This window comes from Aquarana catesbeiana, linkage group LG07, assembly GCF_042186555.1.
Source record: "Aquarana catesbeiana isolate 2022-GZ linkage group LG07, ASM4218655v1, whole genome shotgun sequence".
NCBI lineage: Eukaryota > Metazoa > Chordata > Amphibia > Anura > Ranidae > Aquarana > Aquarana catesbeiana.
Window position 1 is genome coordinate 217229556 of NC_133330.1, and position 24578 is coordinate 217254133.

The following is a 24578-nucleotide window of genomic DNA, read 5'->3' on the forward strand; positions in this document are numbered from 1 at the left end:
TCTAGATGTTTTTTTCTGTGCTGTCCATGATTGATATACTTTCCAAGTCTCTAGTCTACACCATGGGTCCAAGCACTTCAGCTGTATGAGAAGACTTTCTGTATGCACTGACTTCAGCCTTTGATTGCAGTCTGTGGAGCACAACATAGTGTTATTGGACATTTTTTATAATTTTCACTTTTTTGTTTGGACACTTACATGCACCTCACCAGTGTTTATTAATATATAGTTTTATCTCACTCCATATTTGGTTTCAGTCACTTGACTGTATGCTAAGACACACTCACTTTTTAGCGCTGCACTTATGCTTTTTATATTGAGGTATTTGATGTGTTGATGTGTCAACGTGCAGAGAAGAAGGTTTGTACATACTTTGCAAATAGACATCACTCATACTTGAGGATAGACATGTCTGTTAAAGAAAACTAGATGCTCCAATGGGTCTCATTCTCCAAAATACACAATTTTACATGGTCGGACCATGCAGCAATTTCTATCTCTGTTGTGGATAATGAATCCTGCTCTCATATTTATCTTTGGCTTTGTAAATCTCTTGTTGTAAAGCTTCCTCATAATACTTATATGCTTTTGAAGCATCTGAATAACTACTTTGAGTCTAATAAAGCCCTTCACCTTATGGAATGCCCATAACGCCTAAATGAGGAGCATTATTCTTCAATTATGTGCTAGAACCAAAAAAGATACAAAATAAAAAAAATACAGAACATTCTAACTGAAATTCGTACATTAGATATTAGGAACAAAATTGCTCCAGACCAGAAGTCTTCTAAGACCCTCTCCCACCTTAGACATGACCTTTGTAGGCTATTATGTGAACAATATAACATATATTTATGTGCACTTAAACTTAGCTACTATGCTAATGGTAGTATAGCAGGGAAATGACTTGCCAAGAGAGTCACAAGACAGCACACTAGGACCAAAATCACACACCTTATACATACATTTGACAAGCATAAAATGTTAAATCGGCAGTCCATCTCAGATGCATTTGTGGTTTATTATAGCCCCCTATATAATCTGTGTAATGGTTTACACATTCCTCAACCCTCTAAGTTAGATATATCTAATTTCCTTGTGTAGCGCTACCCCAGCAAGAGCCGCTTGGTAATTTGTCTCTCTGTTCTGTGCCTCAACCCCAAGAACAACTTCAGCCCCTCTGACACCTGGTTGAATGAAGGTTACTGCAAGCACTTATAAGAACACGAGTATAGAAACCTGTGAATTGGCACCAGGATACAGACACAAGACTGTTCGGTGGTAAATTAACTACATGGTGATTTGAGCATAAATGAACACACAGAAGGTAGGTTCAGTCCACTAGACAGAATAAACACTATGCCAAGGAAACTCAGAATAGAGTTATGTACCACTAGACTGGGGTTAACTCATGCATCAGCAAAGTCAGCAATAAACATGCAAATAAGCATTAACTGCAATGTGAACACTAATAATAATAATATAGTAATATTACTCTAACTAGTCTAGAGTGCACTCTAGATGAATGGCTAGGATATGGTGCAATGTCCCCTGGGAGGTACCTCTTAGCATAAGCAATAGGTGAATGTCTCTGTGTAGCAGCTGTAAAGGGACAGTCTTTAGTCCTAACTAAGGCCTCATGCACACGAGAAGCCGGTGCAAACTCTGCTGAACACATGTTTTTAAAAGCTGAAACCGGTGTTTAGAAACGCCCATTTTGCCACGTTTGCATGCCATGTTTAGCCGCGTTTTACCGCGTTTGCATCTAGAAGCGTCTGCCCCAAAGTCGGGTCGCAAAATGTCAACCACTTCTGCAGCAGGGAATGACATTTTCCGACCTGACTTTGGGGCCCCATATCTCAGGGCCACTTGGTGCTAGGAACCCCAAATTTGGATATGTTATAGTGTTAGTTCCACTGTGTTAGCATACCACATTTACGGTTCCTAGCACTAAGTGGCCCCGAGATATGGGGCCCCAAAATCGGGTCGCAAAATGTCAAGCACTTTTCTGCAGCAGAGAATGACATTTTGTGACCCAACTTTGGGGCCCTGTATCTCGGGGCCACTTGGTGCTAGGAACCCAAAATTTGGATATGTTGTAGTGCTCCACTGTGTTTGCACACGGAAGCATCTAGAAGCGTCTGCCCCAAAGTCAGGTCGCAAAATGTCAAGCACTTCTGCAGCAGAGAATGACATTTTCCGACCCGACTTTGGGGCCCCATATCTCAGGGCCACTTGGTGCTAGGAACCCCAATTTGGATATGTTATAGTGTTAGTTCCACTGTGTTAGCATACCACATTTAGGGGTTCCTAGCACTAAGTGGCCCTGAGATTTGGGGCCCCAAAATCGGGTCGCAAAATGTCAAGCACTTTTCTGCAGCAGAGAATGACATTTTGTGACCCAACTTTGGGGCCCTGTATCTCGGGGCCACTTGGTGCTAGGAACCCCAAATTTGGATGTGTTGTAGTGCTCCACTGTGTTTGCACACCAAATTTGGGGTTCCTAGCACCAAGTGGCCCCGAGATATGGGGCCTCAAAGTTGGGTTGTAAAATGTTCCTTTAAAAACACTTATAAACGCAATCGCGGCTAAATGCGGTACCGGCGTTTAGCCATGTTTAGCCACGTTTGGCGTCTGAAACGTAGAAAACTTTTGCGTCTGAACCCATTTTTTTGCTTCTGGAAAAACTAGGTTAAACGCAACTGCCTAAAAACGCCAAAAAACGAGACTGTGTATATGGACACATAGGATAACATTGAATGGGTTCAGGGGCAGTTGAAAAAAGTGTCCAACTGCCTCTGAACTCGAGTTTAACAGCGTCTCGTGTGCATGAGGCCTATGTTGGCAAGTGTTGGGGCCCATTTGTACTGTTGGTGCATATGAGAATAGTCCCAGTCAAACCTGCAGACAGCATTATGGCTACTAGATGGCTGTATGTTCAGTTCCTAAAGGGCTCAGAACACATCACCTTTTTTCTAGGTAAATATATTTCTTAAGGTGCTGTTGACATTAACTTTTCACCACATGTCAGTAACAACCCATGCAATCCATACATACAAAGACACCAAAACAAATAAAAGCAGAAATTAAGTTATGTGTAATAAAATGGAATGACACAGGGGAAAAATACTGAACACATGAAGAAAGGGAGGTGCAAAAAAGCAAGAAAGCAATCCTGCCCCTTGTCAGTGCAAATTCATATCAGTTGGTTCAGTCTCAACTGATGGCTTATAAAAAGGTGTCTCATTAACAAGCTGTCATACAAGAAACATCTCATGATGGGTAAAAGCAAAGAGTTTTCTCAAAACCTTCACAATATGACCATTTGTTTGCAACTCACGCCATCCATTGACATTCAATGAAACTCACAATTCTGACCAAACTTCCTAATATCATCCAATCCCGACCTAACCTGCTGTCAGCCAATCCCAACCTAATCTATCCCGGGGGACAGGACAGACACATCATGTACTGAATTGTAAGAAGAATATGATGGGGCAGTTTTGATGGGGCAATTCTGATGGGGCAGTTTTGATGGTGGCAATATGATGGGGCAGTTTTGATGGGGCAATTCTGATGGGGCAGTTTTGATGGTGGCAATATGATGAGGCAGTTTTGATGGTGGCAATTTTGATGGGGCAGTTTTGATGGGATCAGTTTTGATGGTGGCAATATGATGGGGCAGTTTTGATTGTGGCAATATGATGGGGCAGTTTTGATGGGGTAGTTTTGATGGTGGCAATATTATGGGGCAGTTTTGATGGGGCAGTTTGATGGGGGCCGTTTTGATGGGGGCAATATGATGGGGCAGTTTTGATGGGGCAGTTTTTATGTGGTCAGTTTTGATGGGGGTAGTTTTGATGGTGGCAATATGATGCAGCAGTTTTGATGGGGCAGTTTTGATGGTGGCAATATGATGGGGCAGTTTTGATGGGGGCTGTTTTGATGGTGGCAATATGATGGGGCAGTTTTGATGGTGGCAATATGATTGGGCAATCTTGATGGGGCCGTTTTGATGGTGGCAATATGATGGGGCAGTTTTGATGGGGGCAATATGATGGGGCAGTTTTGATGGGAGCAGTTTGATGGTGGCAATATGATGGGGCAGTTTTGATTGTGGCAGTTTTGATGGGGGCCGTTTTGATAGTGGCAATATGATGGGCAGTTTTGATGGTGGCAATATGGTGGGGCAGATTTAATGGGGGCTGTTTTGATGGGGCAATATGATGGGGCAGTTTTGATGGGAGCAATATGATGGGGCAGTTTGATGGGGGCCGTTTTGATGGGGGCCGTTTTGATGGGGGCAATATGATGGGGCAGTTTTGACGGTGGCAATATGATGGGGCAATTTTGATAAGGCAATATGATGGGGGCAGTTTTGATGGTGGCAATATGATGGGGCAATCTTGATGGGGGCCGTTTTGATGGTGGCAATATGATGGGGCAGTTTTGATGGGGGCAATATGATGGGACAGTTTTGATGGGAGCAGTTTGATGGTGGCAATATGATAGGGCAGTTTTGATGGTGGCAATATGATGGGGCAGCTTTGATGGGGCAATTTTGATGGTGGCAATATGATGGGGCAAATTTGATGGGGGCAGTTTTGATGGTGGCAATATGATGGGGCAGTTTTGATGGGGGCAATATGATGGGGCAGTTTTGATGAGGGCTGTTTTTATGGGGCAATATGATGGAGCAGTTTTGATGGGGGCCGTTTTGATGGTGGCAATATGATGGGCAGTTTTGATGGGGGCAATATGATGGGGCAGTTTTGATGGGGCAGTTTTGATGCTGGCAATATGATGGGGCAATTTTGATGGGGGCAATTATGATGGGGCCGTTTTGATGGGGCAATATGATGGGGGCAGTTTTGATGGGGCGGTTTTTATGGGTCAGTTTTTATGGGGTCAGTTTTTATGGGGTCAGTTTTTATAGGGGCAGTTTTGATAGTGGCAATATGATGGGGCAGTTTTGATGGTGGCAATATGATGGGGCAGTTTTGATGGGGCAGTTTTGATGGTGGCAATATGATGGGGCAGTTTTGATGGGGTCTGTTTTGATGGTGGCAATATGATGGGGCAATTTTGATGGGGGCCGTTTTGATGGGACAATAGGATGGGGGCAGTTTTGATGGTGGCAATATGATGGGGCAATCTTGATGGGGGCCGTTTTGATGGTGGCAATATGATTGGGCAGTTTTGATGGGGGCAATATGATAGGGCGGTTTGATGGTGGCAATATGATGGGGTAGTTTTGATGGTGGCAGTTTTGATGGCAATATGATGGTGGCAGTTTTGATGGCAATATGATGAGGCAGTTTTGATGGGGGCCGTTTTGATGGTGGCAATATGATGGGCAGTTTTGATGGGGGCTATTTTGATGGGGGCAATATGATGGGGCTATTTTGATGGGGGCAATTTTGATGGGAGCCGTTTTGATGGGGCCGTTTTGAAGGTGGCAATATGATGGGGCAGTTTTGATGGGGGCAATATGATGGGGCAGTTTTAATGGGGCAATATGATGGGGCAGTTTTGATGGGGGCCGTTTTGATGGTGGCATGATGATGGGCAGTTTTGATGGTGCAATTTTGATGGGGGCAGTTTTTATGGGGCAGTTTTGATGGGGCGTGTTTTGATGGGGCAGTTTTGATGGTGGCAGTTTTGATGGTGGCAATATGATGGGGCAGTTTTGATGGTGGCAATATGATGGGGCAGTTTTGATGGGGGCCGTTTTGATGGTGGCAATATGATGGGGCAGTTTTGATGGTGGCAATATGATGGGGCAATCTTGATGGGGGGCGTTTTGATGGTGGCAATATGATGGGGCTGTTTGGATGGTGGCAATATGATGGGCAGTTTTGATGGTGGCAATATGATGGGGCAGTTTTGATGGGGCATTTTTGATGGTGGCAATATGATGGGCAGTTTTGATGGGGCAGTTTTGATGGTGGCAATATGATGGGGCACTTTTTATGGGGGCAGTTTGACAGGGACAATTTTTATGGGGGCAATTTTGATGGGGCAGTTTTGATGGTGGCAAAATGATGGGGCAAATTTGATGGGGGCTGTTTTGATAGGGCAATATGATGGGGCAGTTTTGATGGGGCAGTTTTGATGGTGGCAATATGATGGGCAGTTATGAAGGGGCAGTTTTGATGGTGGCAATATGATGGGGCACTTTTGATGGGGGCAGTTTGATGGGGACAATTTTGATGGGAGCAATTTTGATGGGGCAATATGATGGGGGCAGTTTTGATGGTGGCGATATGATGGGGCAATCTTGATGGGGACTGTTTTGATGGCGGCAATATGATTGGGCCTTCTGATGGGGGCAATATAATGGATCAGTTTTGATGGGAGCAGTTTGATGGTGGCAATATGATGGGGCAGTTTTGATGATGGCAATATGATGGGGCAGTTTTGATGGTGGCAATATGATGGGGCAAACTTGATGGGGGCTGTTTTGATGGGGCAATATGATTGGGCAGTTTTGATGGTGGCAATATGATGGGGCAGTTTTGATGGGGGCCGTTTGATTAGGGCAATATGATGGGCAGTTTTGATGGGGCAATATTATGGGAGCAGTTTTGGTGGGGGCCGTTTTTATGGTGGCAATATGATGGGCAGTTTTGATGGGGCAATATTATGGGGGCAGGTTTGATGGGGGCAGTTTTGATGGGGGCAATTTTGATGGGCCAGTTTTGATGGGGGCAGTTTTGATGGTGGCAATATGATGGGGCAGTTTTGATGGTGGCAATATGATGGGACAATCTTGATGGGGGCTGTTTTGATGGTGGCAATATGATGGGGCAATATGATGGGGCAGTTTTGATGGGGCAGTTTTGACAGTGGCAATTTTTATGGGGGCCATTTTGAAGGGGCAGTTTTGATGGGGACAGTTTTGATGGTGGCAATATGATGGGGCAATCTTGATGGGGGCCGTTTTGATAGTGGCAATATGATGGGGCTGTTTTGATGAGGCAGTTTTGATGGTGGCAATATGATGGGGCAATTTTGATGGGGGTAGTTTGATGGGGACAATTTTGCTGGGGGCAGCTTTGATGGGGCAATATGATGGGGCAGTTTTGATGGTGGTAATATGATGGGGCAATCTTGATGGGGGCCGTTTTGATGGTGGCAATATGATTGGGCCTTTTGATGGGGGCAATATGATGGATCAGTTTTGATGGGAGCAGTTTGATGGTGGCAATATGATGGGGCAGTTTTGATGGTGGCAATATGATGGGGCAGTTTTGACGGTGGCAATATGATGGGGCAGTTTTGACGGTGGCAATATGATGGGGCAAATTTGATGGGGGCTGTTTTGATGGGGCTGTTTTGATGGGGCAATATTATGGGGGCAGTTTTGATGGGGGCAATTTTGATGGGGGCAATTTTGATGGGCCAGTTTTGATGGCGGCAGTTTGGATGGTGGCAATATGATGGGGCAGTTTTGATGGTGGCAATATGATGGGGCAATCTTGATGGGGGCTGTTTTGATGGTGGCAATATGATGGGGCAGTTTTGATGGGGGCAATATGATGGGGCAGTTTTGATGGGGCAGTGTTTATGGTGGCAATTTTGATGGGGCCGTTTTGATGGGGCAGTTTTGATGGGGGCAGTTTAATGAATGGCGAAATGTTCAAAACTAGAGTGGGAGCTGACAAAAGCTGAAAAATCAGGACATGATTTCTAAACTGCCACCACTCCCTCATTTTCAAGCCCACCTGCACAAATCTTATATCAAAATGTTCAGCTATCCCTGCTGCCACTAAACATGTCCACGCCTAAGACATAGTCCTGGTAGTTTTCACAATATGACCATTTGTTTGCAACTCATGCCATCCATTGACATTCGTTGAAACTCCACTCTAGCCACTTCAAATTTGAAGGGCAATATCTAAACTGCGACTGTGCCTTCATTTTTAATATTTCAGAGTATGCATCAAAATCTAGGTCTGGGTCTTGTGATTCTCACAATATAAAGCTCTTCACTGTAGGATTTATAGTTTTTAAAATACGACCGTTTGAAGTACTGCACAGTTATTACAGCTATCATGATCCTGTGTATTGTGTTTTGAGCAGTGGTTGTGAAGCATAAACAGAGCATGAGCATTGCCAGGAAACAGTGGTTGTAAACACTGATTATCATCAAACAGTTAGCACACCTTCACCTCCATTCTATGTCAAGATGCTGAGACCTCCCAAATGCATGTGGTCATACCTTCATTAGACATGTGCACACTGAAATATTTCGTTTCGGAATTTCGTTTTCGTCCGAAAAATAAATTTATTTAGTTACTCCCGAAATTCATTTTTATTTATTTCGTTTTTCGTTAAAAATTGCATTCATCTGAAAATCCAAATTAAGGTCGAATCTGTCATTGAAGGCTTTTGGTGTCTGTCGAATGTTCAAAGAAGATTCGACGGAGCAGCTAAACTGTATGACGCCGTATAGTTTACCTGCTCCGTCTAATCTTCTTAGAACTTTCAACAGACACCATAAGCCAAACTACGTGTGTACTTAGTTCTAGCTATTTTACTGCTCCTCCTCTTTGGTTACAATCAGCCAATAACATTCATCATCATCATTATTTTTATTAATCTTTTCTCCCCTACGTCGAATCTTTCTCCCCTACGTCGAATCTTTTCTCTCTATGTCAAATCTTTTCTCTCTATGTAGAATAATCTTGGACTAATAGAGTTAAGGTTAGGCACATTCGACCACAGGTTTGATGGACACAGATTGTTATTGTTATCATCATGTCGAATCTCCTATCTATATCGAACTGTTGTAGCAACGAAAACTAAAATAAAGCATTTGTTTATGTCGGATCTTTAGTTTTTCGGATTCTGCACTTTCATTATCGTTTGTTAAAATGATAACGAAAATACCTGAAATTCGGACAAAAATGCATTCGGACAAAAACGAATGCACGTCTAACCTTCATCTGCTAGGCTTGATAATGCTGCTAATGTTTTTATAAATGTATGTTTTAATGTAACTGTGAAGCACTTTGGGCATCAAGTTGCAGTTAAATGTGCTATATAAATAAAGTTGAAATGCATTTCTCACTCTATCAAGCTTGTCATGTGCACTTTTTAAATTTGATCAATCAATTGGTTAGGGTAATGTTTACTATCTTTACTCACTCCAAACACTCCACACAGTTACTTTGCCCACTCCATAAAGTTACTCTGCCCAGCAGGGCCGGTCCTAGACGGGGTGCACGGGGTGCAGTGCACCCGAGCGCCAGAGAGGTGGGGGCGCTGAAGCGCCAGAGTGCTCCCCTCCCTCCTCCTCCTCCTCTTGTTTGTGTCCAGCGGCGCCTCTCTGCCGGTGTTCTAAGAAGAAAGGCGCCACTGTATTAACTGCTCAAGCCGGAGATGAGAAGGGAGGCAGAGCGGCTGGTCTCTGTGTGGAGAGAGACCAGCCGTGAGTGATGTCGCGCGCGGGGGGAGGGGGGGGAAGCGGTCCGTGCTGACACATTCTCCTCCTCTCTGTGTCTCTCACTCCTGCTGCCTGCTGTGTAGTGTTCTGTTCTCCACCCGGGCGGCGCGGCTGCACACTCTCCTCTCCAGCTGCCGCCCGGGTGTTTTTATGTACTGTACCCTAATAGAGGGGGGGGTCTGTACTAATGGAGAAGGGGGGTCTGCCCTGGGGGGTCATTACTAATCGAGGGGGGTCTGTACTAATGGAGGGAGGGTCTGTCCTGGGGGGTCTGTATTAATGGAGGGAGGGTCTGTCCTGGGGGGTCTGTAGTAATGGAGGGGGGGTCTGTCCTGAGGGGTCTGTAGTAATGGAGGGAGGGTCTGTCCTGGGGGGTCTGTAGTAATGGAGGGGGGGTCTATCCTGGGGGGTCTGTAGTAATGGAGGGGGGGGTCTGTCCTGGGGGGTCCGAAGTAATGGAGGGGGGTCTGTCCTGGGGGGGTCTGTAGTAATGGAGGGGGGGTCTGTCCTGGGGGGTCTGTCCTGGGGGGTCTGTAGTAATGGAGGGGGGGTCTGTCCTGGGGGGTCTGTAGTAATGGAGAGGGGGTCTGTCCTGGGGGGTCTGTAGTAATGGAGGGGGGGTCTGTCCTGGGGGGTCTGTACTAATGGAGGGGGGGTCTGTACTAATGGAGGGGTGTCTGTCCTGGGGGGGTCTATACTAATGGAGGGGGGTCTGTCCTGGGGGGTCTGTACTAATGGAGGGGGGTCTGTCCTGGGGGTCTGTACTAATGGAGGGGGGTCTGTCCTGGGGGGGTCTATACTAATGGAGGGGGGTCTGTCCTGGGGGGTCTGTAGTAATGGAGGCGGGGTCTGTCCTGGGGGGTCTGTACAAATGGAGGGGGGTCTGTCCTGGGGGGTCTGTCTTGGGGGGTCTGTACTAATGGGGGGTCTGTACTAATGGGGGGTCTGTACTAATGGAGGGGGGTCTGTACTAATGGAGGGGGGTCTGTCCTGGGGGTCTGTACTAATTGAGGGGGGGTCTGTCCTGGGGGGTCTGTCCTGGGGGGTCTGTACTAATGGGGGTCTATACTAATAGAGGGGGGTCTGTACTAATGAAGGAGGGGTCTGTCCTGGGGGGTCTGTACTAATGGAGGGAGGTCTGTACTAATGGAGGTGGGGTCTGTCCCGGGGGGTCTGTACTAATGGAGGGGGGTCTGTTCTGGGGGGTCTGTACTAATGCAGGGGGGTCTGTCCTGGGGGGGTCTGTACTAATGGAGGGGGGTTTTCCTGGGGGGGGTCTGTACTGAGGAAGGTCTGTACTGAGGGAGGGGTTTATACTTAGTGCGGGTTCTTCACTGATGGAGGGGGTCTATACTTAGTGGAGGGGGGTCTGTACTGAGGGGCGACTATAGTTGGTTGAAGGGGGAGTGACCCCAACCCTAGTGATGCCAATGCAGCTGTGGGCTCTTCTTTCCCCCCTCTCCCCCCTCCCTCTCCCTCTCGCGCACGCTGCTGTACTAGTGAGCAGCGCTTGCCAGCACAGCTGCCCACTATGTATCTTCCCCCGCCTTCATATGCCCAGGGAAGAAACAGAATAGAAAAAGGAGCAGAGAAGAGGATTGTGGGACATGAGCTCCAGTTTCCGTGTTACAGCCCCACTGTAACACGGAAACTGGAGCTCACACAGCATGCTCAGCTGAATGGGAGAGAGAGAGCCAGGAGTCCGGGAAAGCTTTCAGGGAAGTACACCCAGGACTCCAGAGGGAGAGGACAGTGCTGAGGGAACCCCATCAGAGAGAGAACCCCGCTGCCCTGCGCCACCAGAGGGAAAGCCACACAGCCTAGCACCATCCCTGGTGGAGAAAGGAATGGAGTCATTGTCAGAATACAGATCTGGGTGCTATCCAGCGGAGTCACCACGGGCAATTCAGAGTGAGCTGACTCCTGATCAGAGGAAACGTTGCTGTATCGCTGGGTCAGGTGAGAGGGTCGATTGGCCATTATTTACTAACGTCCATAGGAAATGCAGTCTCTGACCATCTCCTGTACTATGTCTGCAGTCTCTGACCATCTCCTGTATTATGTCTGCAGTCTCTGATCATCTCCTGTACTATGTCTGCAGTCTCTGACCATCTCCTGTAATATGTCTGCAGTCTCTGACCATCTCCTGTAATATGTCTGCAGTCTCTGATCATCTCCTGTATTATGTCTGCAGTCTCTGATCATCTCCTGTATTATGTCTGCAGTCTCTGATCATCTCCTGTATTATGTCTGCAGTCTCTGATCATCTCCTGTACTATGTCTGCAGTCTCTGATCATCTCCTGTACTGTGTCTGCAGTCTCTGATCATCTCTTATATCCTGTCTGCAGTCTCTGATCTTCTCCTGTAGTATGTCTGCAGTCTCTGATCATCTCCTGTAGTATGTTTGCAGTCTCTGATCATCTCCTGTACTATGTCTGCAGTCTCTGACCATCTCCTGTACTATGTCTACAGTCTCTAAACATCTCCTGTACTATGTCTGCAGTCTCTGATCATCTCCTGTACTATGTCTGCAGTCTCTGATCATCTCCTGTACTATGTCTGCAGTCTCTGATCATCTCTTATATCCTGTCTGCAGTCTCTGACCATCTCCTGTACCATGTCTGCAGTCTCTGATCATCTCCTGTACTATGTCTGCAGTCTCTGATCATCTCCTGTACTATGTCTGCAGTCTCTGATCATCTCCTGTACTATGTCTGCAGTCTCTGACCATCTCCTGTACTATGTCTGCAGTCTCTGACCATCTCCTGTACTATGTCTACAGTCTCTGATCATCTCCTGTACTATGTCTGCAGTCTCTGATCATCTCCTGTACTATGTCTGCAGTCTCTGATCATCTCTTATATCCTGTCTGCAGTCTCTGACCATCTCCTGTACTATGTCTGCAGTCTCTGATCATCTCCTGTACTGTGTCTGCAGTCTCTGATCATCTAATGTACTATGTCTGCAGTCTCTGACCATCTCCTGTAATATGTCTGCAGTCTCTGATCATTTCCTGTACTATGTCTGCAGTCTCTGATCATCTCCTGTACTATGTCTGCAGTCTCTGATCATCTCCTGTATTATGTCTGCAGTCTCTGATCATCTCCTGTACTATGTCTGCAGTCTCTGATCATCTCCTGTACTATGTCTGCAGTCTCTGATCATCTCCTGTATTATGTCTGTAGTCTCTGATCATCTCCTGTACTATGTCTGAAGTCTTTGATCATCTCTTATATCCTGTCTGCAGTCTCTGATCATCTCCTGTACTATGTCTGCAGTCTCTGATCATCTCCTGTACTGTGTCTGCAGTCTCTGATCATCTCTTATATCCTGTCTGCAGTCTCTGATCTTCTCCTGTAGTATGTCTGCAGTCTCTGATCATCTCCTGTAGTATGTCTGCAGTCTCTGATCATCTCCTGTACTATGTCTGCAGTCTCTGACCATCTCCTGTACTATGTCTACAGTCTCTGATCATCTCCTGTACTATGTCTGCAGTCTCTGATCATCTCCTGTACTATGTCTGCAGTCTCTGATCATCTCCTGTACTATGTCTGCAGTCTCTGATCATCTCTTATATCCTGTCTGCAGTCTCTGACCATCTCCTGTACCATGTCTGCAGTCTCTGATCATCTCCTGTACTATGTCTGCAGTCTCTGATCATCTCCTGTACTATGTCTGCAGTCTCTGATCATCTCCTGTACTATGTCTGCAGTCTCTGACCATCTCCTGTACTATGTCTGCAGTCTCTGACCATCTCCTGTACTATGTCTACAGTCTCTGATCATCTCCTGTACTATGTCTGCAGTCTCTGATCATCTCCTGTACTATGTCTGCAGTCTCTGATCATCTCTTATATCCTGTCTGCAGTCTCTGACCATCTCCTGTACTATGTCTGCAGTCTCTGATCATCTCCTGTACTGTGTCTGCAGTCTCTGATCATCTAATGTACTATGTCTGCAGTCTCTGACCATCTCCTGTAATATGTCTGCAGTCTCTGATCATTTCCTGTACTATGTCTGCAGTCTCTGATCATCTCCTGTACTATGTCTGCAGTCTCTGATCATCTCCTGTATTATGTCTGCAGTCTCTGATCATCTCCTGTACTATGTCTGCAGTCTCTGATCATCTCCTGTACTATGTCTGCAGTCTCTGATCATCTCCTGTATTATGTCTGCAGTCTCTGATCATCTCCTGTACTATGTCTGAAGTCTTTGATCATCTCTTATATCCTGTCTGCAGTCTCTGATCATCTCCTGTATAGGGATGAGCTTCGAGTTCGAGTCAAACTCATGTTCGACTCGAACATTGGCTGTTCGCAAGTTCACCGAACAGCGAACAATTTGGGGTGTTCGCGGCAAATTCGAATGCCGCGGAACACCCTTTAAAAGTCTATGGGAGAAATCAAAAGTGCTAATTTTAAAGGCTAATATGCAAGTTATTGTCATAAAAAGTGTTTGGGGACCTGGGTCCTGCCCCAGGGGACATGGATCAATGCAAAAAAAAGTTTTAAAAACGGCCGTTTTTTCAGGAGCAGTGATTTTAATAATACTTAAAGTCAATCAATAAAAGTGTAATATCCCTTTAAATTTCGTACCTGGGGGGTGTCTATAGTGTGCCTGTAAAGGGGCGCATGTTTCCTGTGTTTAGAACAGTCTGACAGCAAAATGACATTTTGAAGGAAAAAACTCATTTAAAACTACCCGCGGCTATTGCATTGCCGACAATACACATAGAAGTTCATTGATAAAAACGGCATGGGAATTCCCCAAAGGGGAACCCCGAACCAAAATTAAAAAAAAAAAATGACGTGGGGGTCCCCCTAAATTCCATACCAGGCCCTTCAGGTCTGGTATGGATATTAAGGGGAACCCCGGCCAAAATTAAAAAAAAAAAATGACGTGGGGTTCCCCCTAAATTCCATACCAGACCCTTCAGGTCTGGTATGGATTTTAAGGGGAACCCCGCGCCAAAAAAAAAAAAAAAAACGGCGTGGGGTCCCCCCAAAAATCCATACCAGACCCTTATCCGAGCACGCAACCTGGCAGGCCGCAGGAAAAGAGGGGGGGACAAGAGTGCGGCCCCCCCCTCCCTCCTGAACCGTACCAGGCCACATGCCCTCAACATTGGGAGGGTGCTTTGGGGTAGCCCCCCAAAACACCTTGTCCCCATGTTGATGAGGACAAGGGCCTCATCCCCACAACCCTGGCCGGTGGTTGTGGGGGTCTGCGGGCGGGGGGCTTATCGGAATCTGGAAGCCCCCTTTAACAAGGTGACCCCCAGATCCCGGCCCCCCCCCTGTGTGAAATGGTAAGGGGGTACATAAGTACCCCTACCATTTCACGAAAAAAGTGTCAAAAATGTTAAAAATGACAAGAGACAGTTTTTGACAATTCCTTTATTTAAATGCTTCTTCTTTCTTCTATCTTGCTTCATCTTCTGGTTCTTCTGGCTCTTCTGGTTCTTCTGGTTCTTCCTCCGGCGTTCTCGTCCAGCATCTCCTCCGCGGCGTCTTCTGTCTTCTTCTCCTCGGGCCGCTCCGCACCCATGGCATGGGGGGGAGGCTCCCGCTCTTCTCTTCTTCTCTTCTTCTTTTCTTCTTTTCTTCTTTTCTTCTCTTCTTCTCTTCTTCTTCATTTTCTTCTCCGGGCCGCTCCGCAATCCATGCTGACATGGAGGGAGGCTCCCGCTGTGTGACGGCGCTCCTCGTCTGACAGTTCTTAAATAACGGGGGGCGGGGCCACCCGGTGACCCCGCCCCCCTCTGACGCACGGTGACTTGACGGGACTTCCCTGTGGCATTCCCCGTGACGTCACAGGGAAGTCCCGTCAAGTCACCGTGCGTCAGAGGGGGGCGGGGTCACCGGGTGGCCCCGCCCCCCCGTTATTTAAGAACTGTCAGACGAGGAGCGCCGTCACACAGCGGGAGCCTCCCTCCATGCCAGCATGGATTGCGGAGCGGCCCGGAGAAGAAAATGAAGAAGAAGAGAAGAAGAGAAGAAAAGAAGAAAAGAAGAGAAGAAGAGCGGGAGCCTCCCCCCCATGCCATGGGTGCGGAGCGGCCCGAGGAGAAGAAGACAGAAGACGCCGCGGAGGAGATGCTGGACGAGAACGCCGGAGGAAGAACCAGAAGAACCAGAAGAGCCAGAAGAACCAGAAGATGAAGCAAGATAGAAGAAAGAAGAAGCATTTAAATAAAGGAATTGTCAAAAACTGTCTCTTGTCATTTTTAACATTTTTGACACTTTTTTCGTGAAATGGTAGGGGTACTTATGTACCCCCTTACCATTTCACACAGGGGGGGGGCCGGGATCTGGGGGTCACCTTGTTAAAGGGGGCTTCCAGATTCCGATAAGCCCCCCGCCCGCAGACCCCCACAACCACCGGCCAGGGTTGTGGGGATGAGGCCCTTGTCCTCATCAACATGGGGACAAGGTGTTTTGGGGGGCTACCCCAAAGCACCCTCCCAATGTTGAGGGCATGTGGTATGGTACGGTTCAGGAGGGAGGGGGGGCCGCACTCGTCCCCCCCTCTTTTCCTGCGGCCTGCCAGGTTGCGTGCTCGGATAAGGGTCTGGTATGGATTTTTGGGGGGACCCCACGCCGTTTTTTTTTTTTTTTTTTGGCGCGGGGTTCCCCTTAAAATCCATACCAGACCTGAAGGGTCTGGTATGGAATTTAGGGGGAACCCCACGTCATTTTTTTTTTTAAATTTTGGCCGGGGTTCCCCTTAATATCCATACCAGACCTGAAGGGCCTGGTATGGAATTTAGGGGGACCCCCACGTCATTTTTTTTTTTTAATTTTGGTTCGGGGTTCCCCTTTGGGGAATTCCCATGCCATTTTTATCAATGAACTTCTATGTGTATTGTCGGCAATGCAATAGCCGCGGGTAGTTTTAAATGAGTTTTTTCCTTCAAAATGTCATTTTGCTGTCAGACTGTTCTAAACACAGGAAACATGCGCCCCTTTACAGGCACACTATAGACACCCCCCAGGTACGAAATTTAAAGGGATATTACACTTTTATTGTTTGACTTTAAGCATTATTAAAATCACTGCTCCTGAAAAAACGGCCGTTTTTGAAACTTTTTTTTGCACTGATCCATGTCCCCTGGGGCAGGACCCAGGTCCCCAAACACTTTTTATGACAATAACTTGCATATAAGCCTTGAAAATTAGCACTTTTGATTATTCATGTTCGTGTCCCATAGACTTTAACGGTGTTCGCATGTTCGAACGAACTTTTTTCCTGTTCGCATGTTCTGGTGCGAACCGAACAGGGGGGTGTTCGGCTCATCCCTACTCCTGTACTATGTCTGCAGTCTCTGATCATCTCCTGTACTATGTCTGCAGTCTCTGATCATCTCCTGTACTATGTCTGCAGTCTCTGACCATCTCCTGTAATATGTCTGCAGTCTCTGATCATCTCCTGTATTATGTCTGCAGTCTCTGATCATCTCCTGTATTATGTCTGCAGCCTCTGATCATCTCCTGTACTATGTCTGCAGTCTCTGATCATCTCCTGTATTATGTCTGCAGTCTCTGATCATCTCCTGTATTATGTCTGCAGTCTCTGATCATCTCCTGTACTATGTCTGCAGTCTCTGATCATCTCATGTACTATGTCTGCAGTCTCTGATCATCTCCTGTACTATGTCTGCAGTCTCTGATCATCTCCTGTATTATGTCTGCAGTCTCTGACCATCTCCTGTACTATGTCTGCAGTCTCTGATCATCTCTTATATCCTGTCTGCAGTCTCTGATCATCTCCTGTAGTATGTCTGCAGTCGCTGATCATCTCCTGTAGTATGTCTGCAGTCTCTGATCATCTCCTGTAGTATGTCTGCAGTCTCTGATCATCTCCTGTACTATGTCTGCAGTCTCTGATCATCTCCTGTATTATGTCTGCAGTCTCTGATCATCTCCTGTACTATGTCTGCAGTCTCTGATCATCTCCTGTATTATGTCTGCAGTCTCTGATCATCTCCTGTATTATGTCTGCAGTCTCTGATCATCTCCTGTATTATGTCTGCAGTCTCTTACCATCTCCTGTACTATGTCTGCAGTCTCTGATCATCTCCTGTATTATGTCTGCAGTCTCTGACCATCTCCTGTACCATGTCTGCAGTCTCTGATCATCTCCTGTACCATGTCTGCAGTCTCTGATCATCTCCTGTACTATGTCTGCAGTCTCTGATCATCTCCTGTATTATGTCTACAGTCTCTGATCATCTCTTATATCCTGTCTGCAGTCTCTGATCATCTCCTGTGCTATGTCTGCAGTCTCTGACCATCTCCTGTACTATGTCTGCAGTCTCTGATCATCTCTTATATCCTGTCTGCAGTCTCTGATCATCTCCTGTACTATGTCTGCAGTCTCTGATCATCTCTTATATCCTTTCTGCAGTCTCTGACCATCTCCTGTACTATGTCTGCAGTCTCTGATCATCTCCTGTAGTATGTCTGCAGTCTCTGATCATCTCCTGTAGTATGTCTGCAGTCTCTGATCATCTCCTGTACTATGTCCCCAGTCTCTGATCATCTCCTGTATTATGTCTGCAGTCTCTGACCATCTCCTGTACCATGTCTGCAGTCTCTGATCATCTCTTATATCCTGTCTGCAGTCTCTGATCATCTCCTGTACTTTGTCTGCAGTCTCTGACCATCTCCTGTATTATGTCTGCAGTCTCTGACCATCTCCTGTATTATATCTGCAGTCTCTGATCATCTCCTGTACTATGTCTGCAGTCTCTGACCATCTCCTGTATTATATCTGCAGTCTCTGATCATCTCCTGTACTATGTCTGCAGTCTCTGACCATCTCCTGTACTATATCTGGGGGCTCTTTCTAACAGACTCTCTAACAGAAGCCCTCTCTGTGTGCATCAGAGAGACCCCCCTCCAGGTCTCATTAGTGTACCCTCTTCCTGTATTTTCTTTATTAAAAGATCACAGGAGGATCCCAGGGTAACAAAGACTTCTTAGGGGAGCATCTCTGTGTTTGAGTCGTTGCCATAGAAACATTTGTAAAGGGGAGGAGTTGGTAAGATGACCACGCCCATGTGGGGGCGCCAAAAATATTTCTGCACCCAGGCGCCGGTGACCCTAGGATCGGCCCTGCTGCCCAGTCCAACCTTTCCACAGTTACTCCAGCCACTCCAACCACACAACAGTTACTCAAGCCTCTCCTCCCTGTTACTCCACCCACTCCAGTTGTAGACTACTGGTGGAGGCAAGAACACTTCACACAATTTACCCAGAAATTGTAGTTTTTCTAGTTTGCTGCACAACATTTAGACAAGCCTGTGAAATACTGGAAAAATATAGTCTGGCCAGATGAGACCAAAATTGAACTCTTTGGATGACATAATACACACCATGTTTGGAGGTCATCTCTTATATCCTGTCTGCAGTCTCTGATCATCTCCTGTAGTATGTCTGCAGTCTCTGATCATCTCCTGTACTATGTCTGCAGTCTCTGATCATCTCCTGTACTATGTCTGCAGTCTCTGATCATCTCCTGTATTATGTCTGCAGTCTCTGATCATCTCCTGTACTATGTCTGAAGTCTTTGATCATCTCTTATATCCTGTCTGCAGTCTCTGATCATCTCCTGTACTATGTCTGCAGTCTCTGATCATCTCCTGTACTATGTCTGCAGTCTCTGATCATCTCCTGTACTATGTCTGCAGTCTCTGACCATCTCCTGTAATATGTCTGCAGTCTCTGATCATCTCCTGTATTATGTCTGCAGTCTCTGATCATCTCCTGTATTATGTCTGCAGCTTCTGATCATCTCCTGTACTATGTCTGCAGTCTCTGATCATCTCCTGTATTATGTCTGCAGTCTCTGATCATCTCCTGTACTATGTCTGCAGTCTCTGATCATCTCATGTACTATGTCTGCAGTCTCTGATCATCTCCTGTACTATGTCTGCAGTCTCTGATCATCTCATGTACTATGTCTGCAGTCTCTGATCATCTCCTGTACTATGTCTGCAGTCTCTGATCATCTCCTGTATTATGTATGCAGTCTCTGACCATCTCCTGTACTATGTCTGCAGTCTCTGATCATCTCTTATATCCTGTCTGCAGTCTCTGATCATCTCCTGTAGTATGTCTGCAGTCTCTGATCATCTCCTGTACTATGTCTGCAGTCTCTGATCATCTCCTGTACTATGTCTGCAGTCTCTGATCATCTCCTGTATTATGTCTGCAGTCTCTGATCATCTCCTGTACTATGTCTGAAGTCTTTGATCATCTCTTATATCCTGTCTGCAGTCTCTGATCATCTCCTGTACTATGTCTGCAGTCTCTGATCATCTCCTGTACTATGTCTGCAGTCTCTGATCATCTCCTGTACTATGTCTGCAGTCTCTGACCATCTCCTGTAATATGTCTGCAGTCTCTGATCATCTCCTGTATTATGTCTGCAGTCTCTGATCATCTCCTGTATTATGTCTGCAGCTTCTGATTATCTCCTGTACTATGTCTGCAGTCTCTGATCATCTCCTGTATTATGTCTGCAGTCTCTGATCATCTCCTGTACTATGTCTGCAGTCTCTGATCATCTCATGTACTATGTCTGCAGTCTCTGATCATCTCCTGTACTATGTCTGCAGTCTCTGATCATCTCCTGTATTATGTCTGCAGTCTCTGATCATCTCCTGTACTATGTCTGCAGTCTCTGATCATCTCTTATATCCTGTCTGCAGTCTCTGATCATCTCCTGTAGTATGTCTGCAGTCGCTGATCATCTCCTGTAGTATGTCTGCAGTCTCTGATCATCTCCTGTAGTATGTCCGCAGTCTCTGATCATCTCCTGTACTATGTCTGCAGTCTCTGATCATCTCCTGTATTATGTCTGCAGTCTCTGATCATCTCCTGTACTATGTCTGCAGTCTCTGATCATCTCCTGTACTATGTCTGCAGTCTCTGATCATCTCCTGTATTATGTCTGCAGTCTCTGATCATCTCCTGTATTATGTCTGCAGTCTCTGATCATCTCCTGTATTATGTCTGCAGTCTCTGACCATCTCCTGTACTATGTCTGCAGTCTCTGATCATCTCCTGTATTATGTCTGCAGTCTCTGACCATCTCCTGTACCATGTCTGCAGTCTCTGATCATCTCCTGTATTATGTCTGCAGTCTCTGATCATCTCCTGTACTATGTCTGCAGTCTCTGATCATCTCCTGTATTATGTCTACAGTCTCTGATCATCTCTTATATCCTGTCTGCAGTCTCTGATCATCTCCTGTACTATGTCTGCAGTCTCTGACCATCTCCTGTACTATGTCTGCAGTCTCTGATCATCTCTTATATCCTGTCTGCAGTCTCTGATCATCTCTTGTACTATGTCTGCAGTCTCTGATCATCTCTTATATCCTTTCTGCAGTCTCTGACCATCTCCTGTACTATGTCTGCAGTCTCTGATCATCTCCTGTAGTATGTCTGCAGTCTCTGATCATCTCCTGTACTATGTCTGCAGTCTCTGATCATCTCCTGTACTATGTCCCCAGTCTCTGATCATCTCCTGTATTATGTCTGCAGTCTCTGACCATCTCCTGTACCATGTCTGCAGTCTCTGATCATCTCTTATATCCTGTCTGCAGTCTCTGATCATCTCCTGTACTTTGTCTGCAGTCTCTGACCATCTCCTGTATTATGTCTGCAGTCTCTGACCATCTCCTGTATTATATCTGCAGTCTCTGATCATCTCCTGTACTATGTCTGCAGTCTCTGACCATCTCCTGTATTATATCTGCAGTCTCTGATCATCTCCTGTACTATGTCTGCAGTCTCTGACCATCTCCTGTACTATATCTGGGGGCTCTTTCTAACAGACTCTCTAACAGAAGCCCTCTCTGTGTGCATCAGAGAGACCCCCCTCCAGGTCTCATTAGTGTACCCTCTTCCTGTATTTTCTTTATTAAAAGATCACAGGAGGATCCCAGGGTAACAAAGACTTCTTAGGGGAGCATCTCTGTGTTTGAGTCGTTGCCATAGAAACATTTGTAAAGGGGAGGAGTTGGTAAGATGACCACGCCCATGTTGGGGCGCCAAAAATATTTCTGCACCCAGGCGCCGGTGACCCTAGGATCGGCCCTGCTGCCCAGTCCAACCTTTCCACAGTTACTCCAGCCACTCCAACCACACAACAGTTACTCAAGCCTCTCCTCCCTGTTACTCCACCCACTCCAGTTGTAGACTACTGGTGGAGGCAAGAACACTTCACACAATTTACCCAGAAATTGTAGTTTTTCTAGTTTGCTGCACAACATTTAGACAAGCCTGTGAAATACTGGAAAAATATAGTCTGGCCAGATGAGACCAAAATTGAACTCTTTGGATGACATAATACACACCATGTTTGGAGGTCATCTCTTATATCCTGTCTGCAGTCTCTGATCATCTCCTGTAGTATGTCTGCAGTCGCTGATCATCTCCTGTAGTATGTCTGCAGTCTCTGATCATCTCCTGTAGTATGTCTGCAGTCTCTGATCATCTCCTGTATTATGTCTGCAGTCTCTGATCATCTCCTGTACTATGTCTGCAGTCTCTGATCATCTCCTGTACTATGTCTGCAGTCTCTGATCATCTCCTGTATTATGTCTGCAGTCTCTGATCATCTCCTGTATTATGTCTGCAGTCTCTGACCATCTCCTGTACTATGTCTGCAGTCTCTGATCATCTCCTGTACTATGTCTGCAGTCTCTGATCATCTCCTGTATTATGTCTACAGTCTCTGATCATCTCTTATATCCTGTCTGCAGTCTCTGATCATCTCCTGTACTATGTCTGCAGTCTCTGACCATCTCCTGTACTATGTCTGCAGTCTCTGATCATCTCTTATATCCTGTCTGCAGTCTCTGATCATCTCCTGTACTATGTCTGCAGTCTCTGATCATCTCCTGTACTATGTCTGCAGTCTCTGATCATCTCTTATATCCTTTCTGCAGTCTCTGACCATCTCCTGTACTATGTCTGCAGTCTCTGATCATCTCCTGTAGTATGTCTGCAGTCTCTGATCATCTCCTGTACTATGTCTGCAGTCTCTGATCATCTCCTGTACTATGTCTGCAGTCTCTGATCATCTCCTGTACTATGTCCCCAGTCTCTGATCATCTCCTGTATTATGTCTGCAGTCTCTGACCATCTCCTGTACCATGTCTGCAGTCTCTGATCATCTCTTATATCCTGTCTGCAGTCTCTGATCATCTCCTGTACTTTGTCTGCAGTCTCTGACCATCTCCTGTATTATGTTTGCAGTCTCTGACCATCTCCTGTATTATATCTGCAGTCTCTGATCATCTCCTGTACTATGTCTGCAGTTTCTGACCATCTCCTGTATTATATCTGCAGTCTCTGATCATCTCCTGTACTATGTCTGCAGTCTCTGACCATCTCCTGTACTATATCTGGGGGCTCTTTCTAACAGACTCTCTAACAGAAGCCCTCTCTGTGTGCATCAGAGAGACCCCCCTCCAGGTCTCATTAGTGTACCCTCTTCCTGTGTTTTCTTTATTAAAAGATCACAGGAGGATCCCAGGGTAACAAAGACTTCTTAGGGGAGCATCTCTGTGTTTGAGTCGTTGCCATAGAAACATTTGTAAAGGGGAGGAGTTGGTAAGATGACCACGCCCATGTGGGGGCGCCAAAAATATTTCTGCACCCAGGCGCCGGTGACCCTAGGATCGGCCCTGCTGCCCAGTCCAACCTTTCCACAGTTACTCCAGCCACTCCAACCACACAACAGTTACTCAAGCCTCTCCTCCCTGTTACTCCACCCACTCCAGTTGTAGACTACTGGTGGAGGCAAGAACACTTCACACAATTTACCCAGAAATTGTAGTTTTTCTAGTTTGCTGCACAACATTTAGACAAGCCTGTGAAATACTGGGAAAATATAGTCTGGCCAGATGAGACCAAAATTGAACTCTTTGGATGACATAATACACACCATGTTTGGAGGTCAAAAGACACTGCACATTACCCCAAAAACACCAACAGTGTTGGAGGTGGGAACATTGTTTTTCCAGCATACAGTACTGGCAAACTTCATATTATTGAAGGATGGATGAATGTACCTTCATTCTTGATAAAAATCTGCTCCCATCTACCAGGATGATGAAGATGAAATGAGGGTGGACATTTCAGCAAGAAAATGATCCCAAACACAAAGCCAAAGAAACTCTCAGATCAGAGTTCATAGAAGAGGCACACGGAACCTTCAAGATTTGAAGACTGTTTGTGTGGAAGAATGAGCCAAAATCACACCTGAGCAATGCAGGTGACTAATTTCTCCATACAGGAGGCGTCTCGAAGCGGTCATTACCAACAAAGGATTTTGTATGAAATATTAAATAAATTTCCATTCACGCGTTCAATACTTTTTCCTGTGTCATTTCATTTTATTACACATAACTTATTTTCTGAACGTATTTGTTTTGGTTTCTTTGTACGTATGGATTGCATGGGTTGTTACTGACATGTGGTAAAAATGTCACGCCAATAGCGCCTTTAGAAATATATTTACCTTGGAAAAAAAAGGTGTTCAATGCTTATTTTACCCGCTGTTTATTACCAATATGCATCATGTACAATCACACCCATTTTAAATGAATACCCCACAACTAATTAAAGTACATTCTCTTCCTACAATGGCTTGCTGGGAAAAAACGAGGTGTCCCTGAAAACGTTTTTGAAATGTTGGCAACTATGCAACATCAGAGATACAGGAAACTAAAGATAGCAGCAATACCACTAGAGAGGTAAGTGATTGTGTATGTACAGTATGTGTTATGTATGTTGCATGTACATGTATGCAGTGTGTATGCATGTTGTATCTATGCAGTGTGTATGTATGTTGTATGCATGTAAATGCAGTGTGTATTTATGCAGTGTGTATGTTTGTTGCATGCATGTGTAGACGTGTGTGTTGTATTTATATGTATGTAATGCTGATCCCCCCCCCAGGAGCTGCTTGGTAGATTGGGCTCTCTGTTCTTCTGCCTTGACTCTGAGAACAGCCTTATCCTCACTGACACACCAGGTTAAGCAAATGGATACAGCACTGCTACCGCGGGCACAAATATAGATACCCTGCACACAAATGAGGTTCAGTAT

The 24578-nt window shown here is 45.9% G+C and overlaps 1 long non-coding RNA gene across 1 annotated transcript in view; it reads left to right on the forward strand.

Annotated features, from left to right (window-relative positions):
* The window catches only part of LOC141103438 (uncharacterized), a 63448-nt gene extending 39640 nt beyond the window's left edge, over positions 1 to 23808 (forward strand). The window contains exon 3 of the long non-coding RNA XR_012235324.1: positions 23576 to 23808. This is a non-coding gene — a long non-coding RNA (uncharacterized lncRNA). The remainder of the gene's footprint in view (positions 1 to 23575) is intronic.
* Positions 23809 to 24578: the final 770 nt, after the last annotated feature.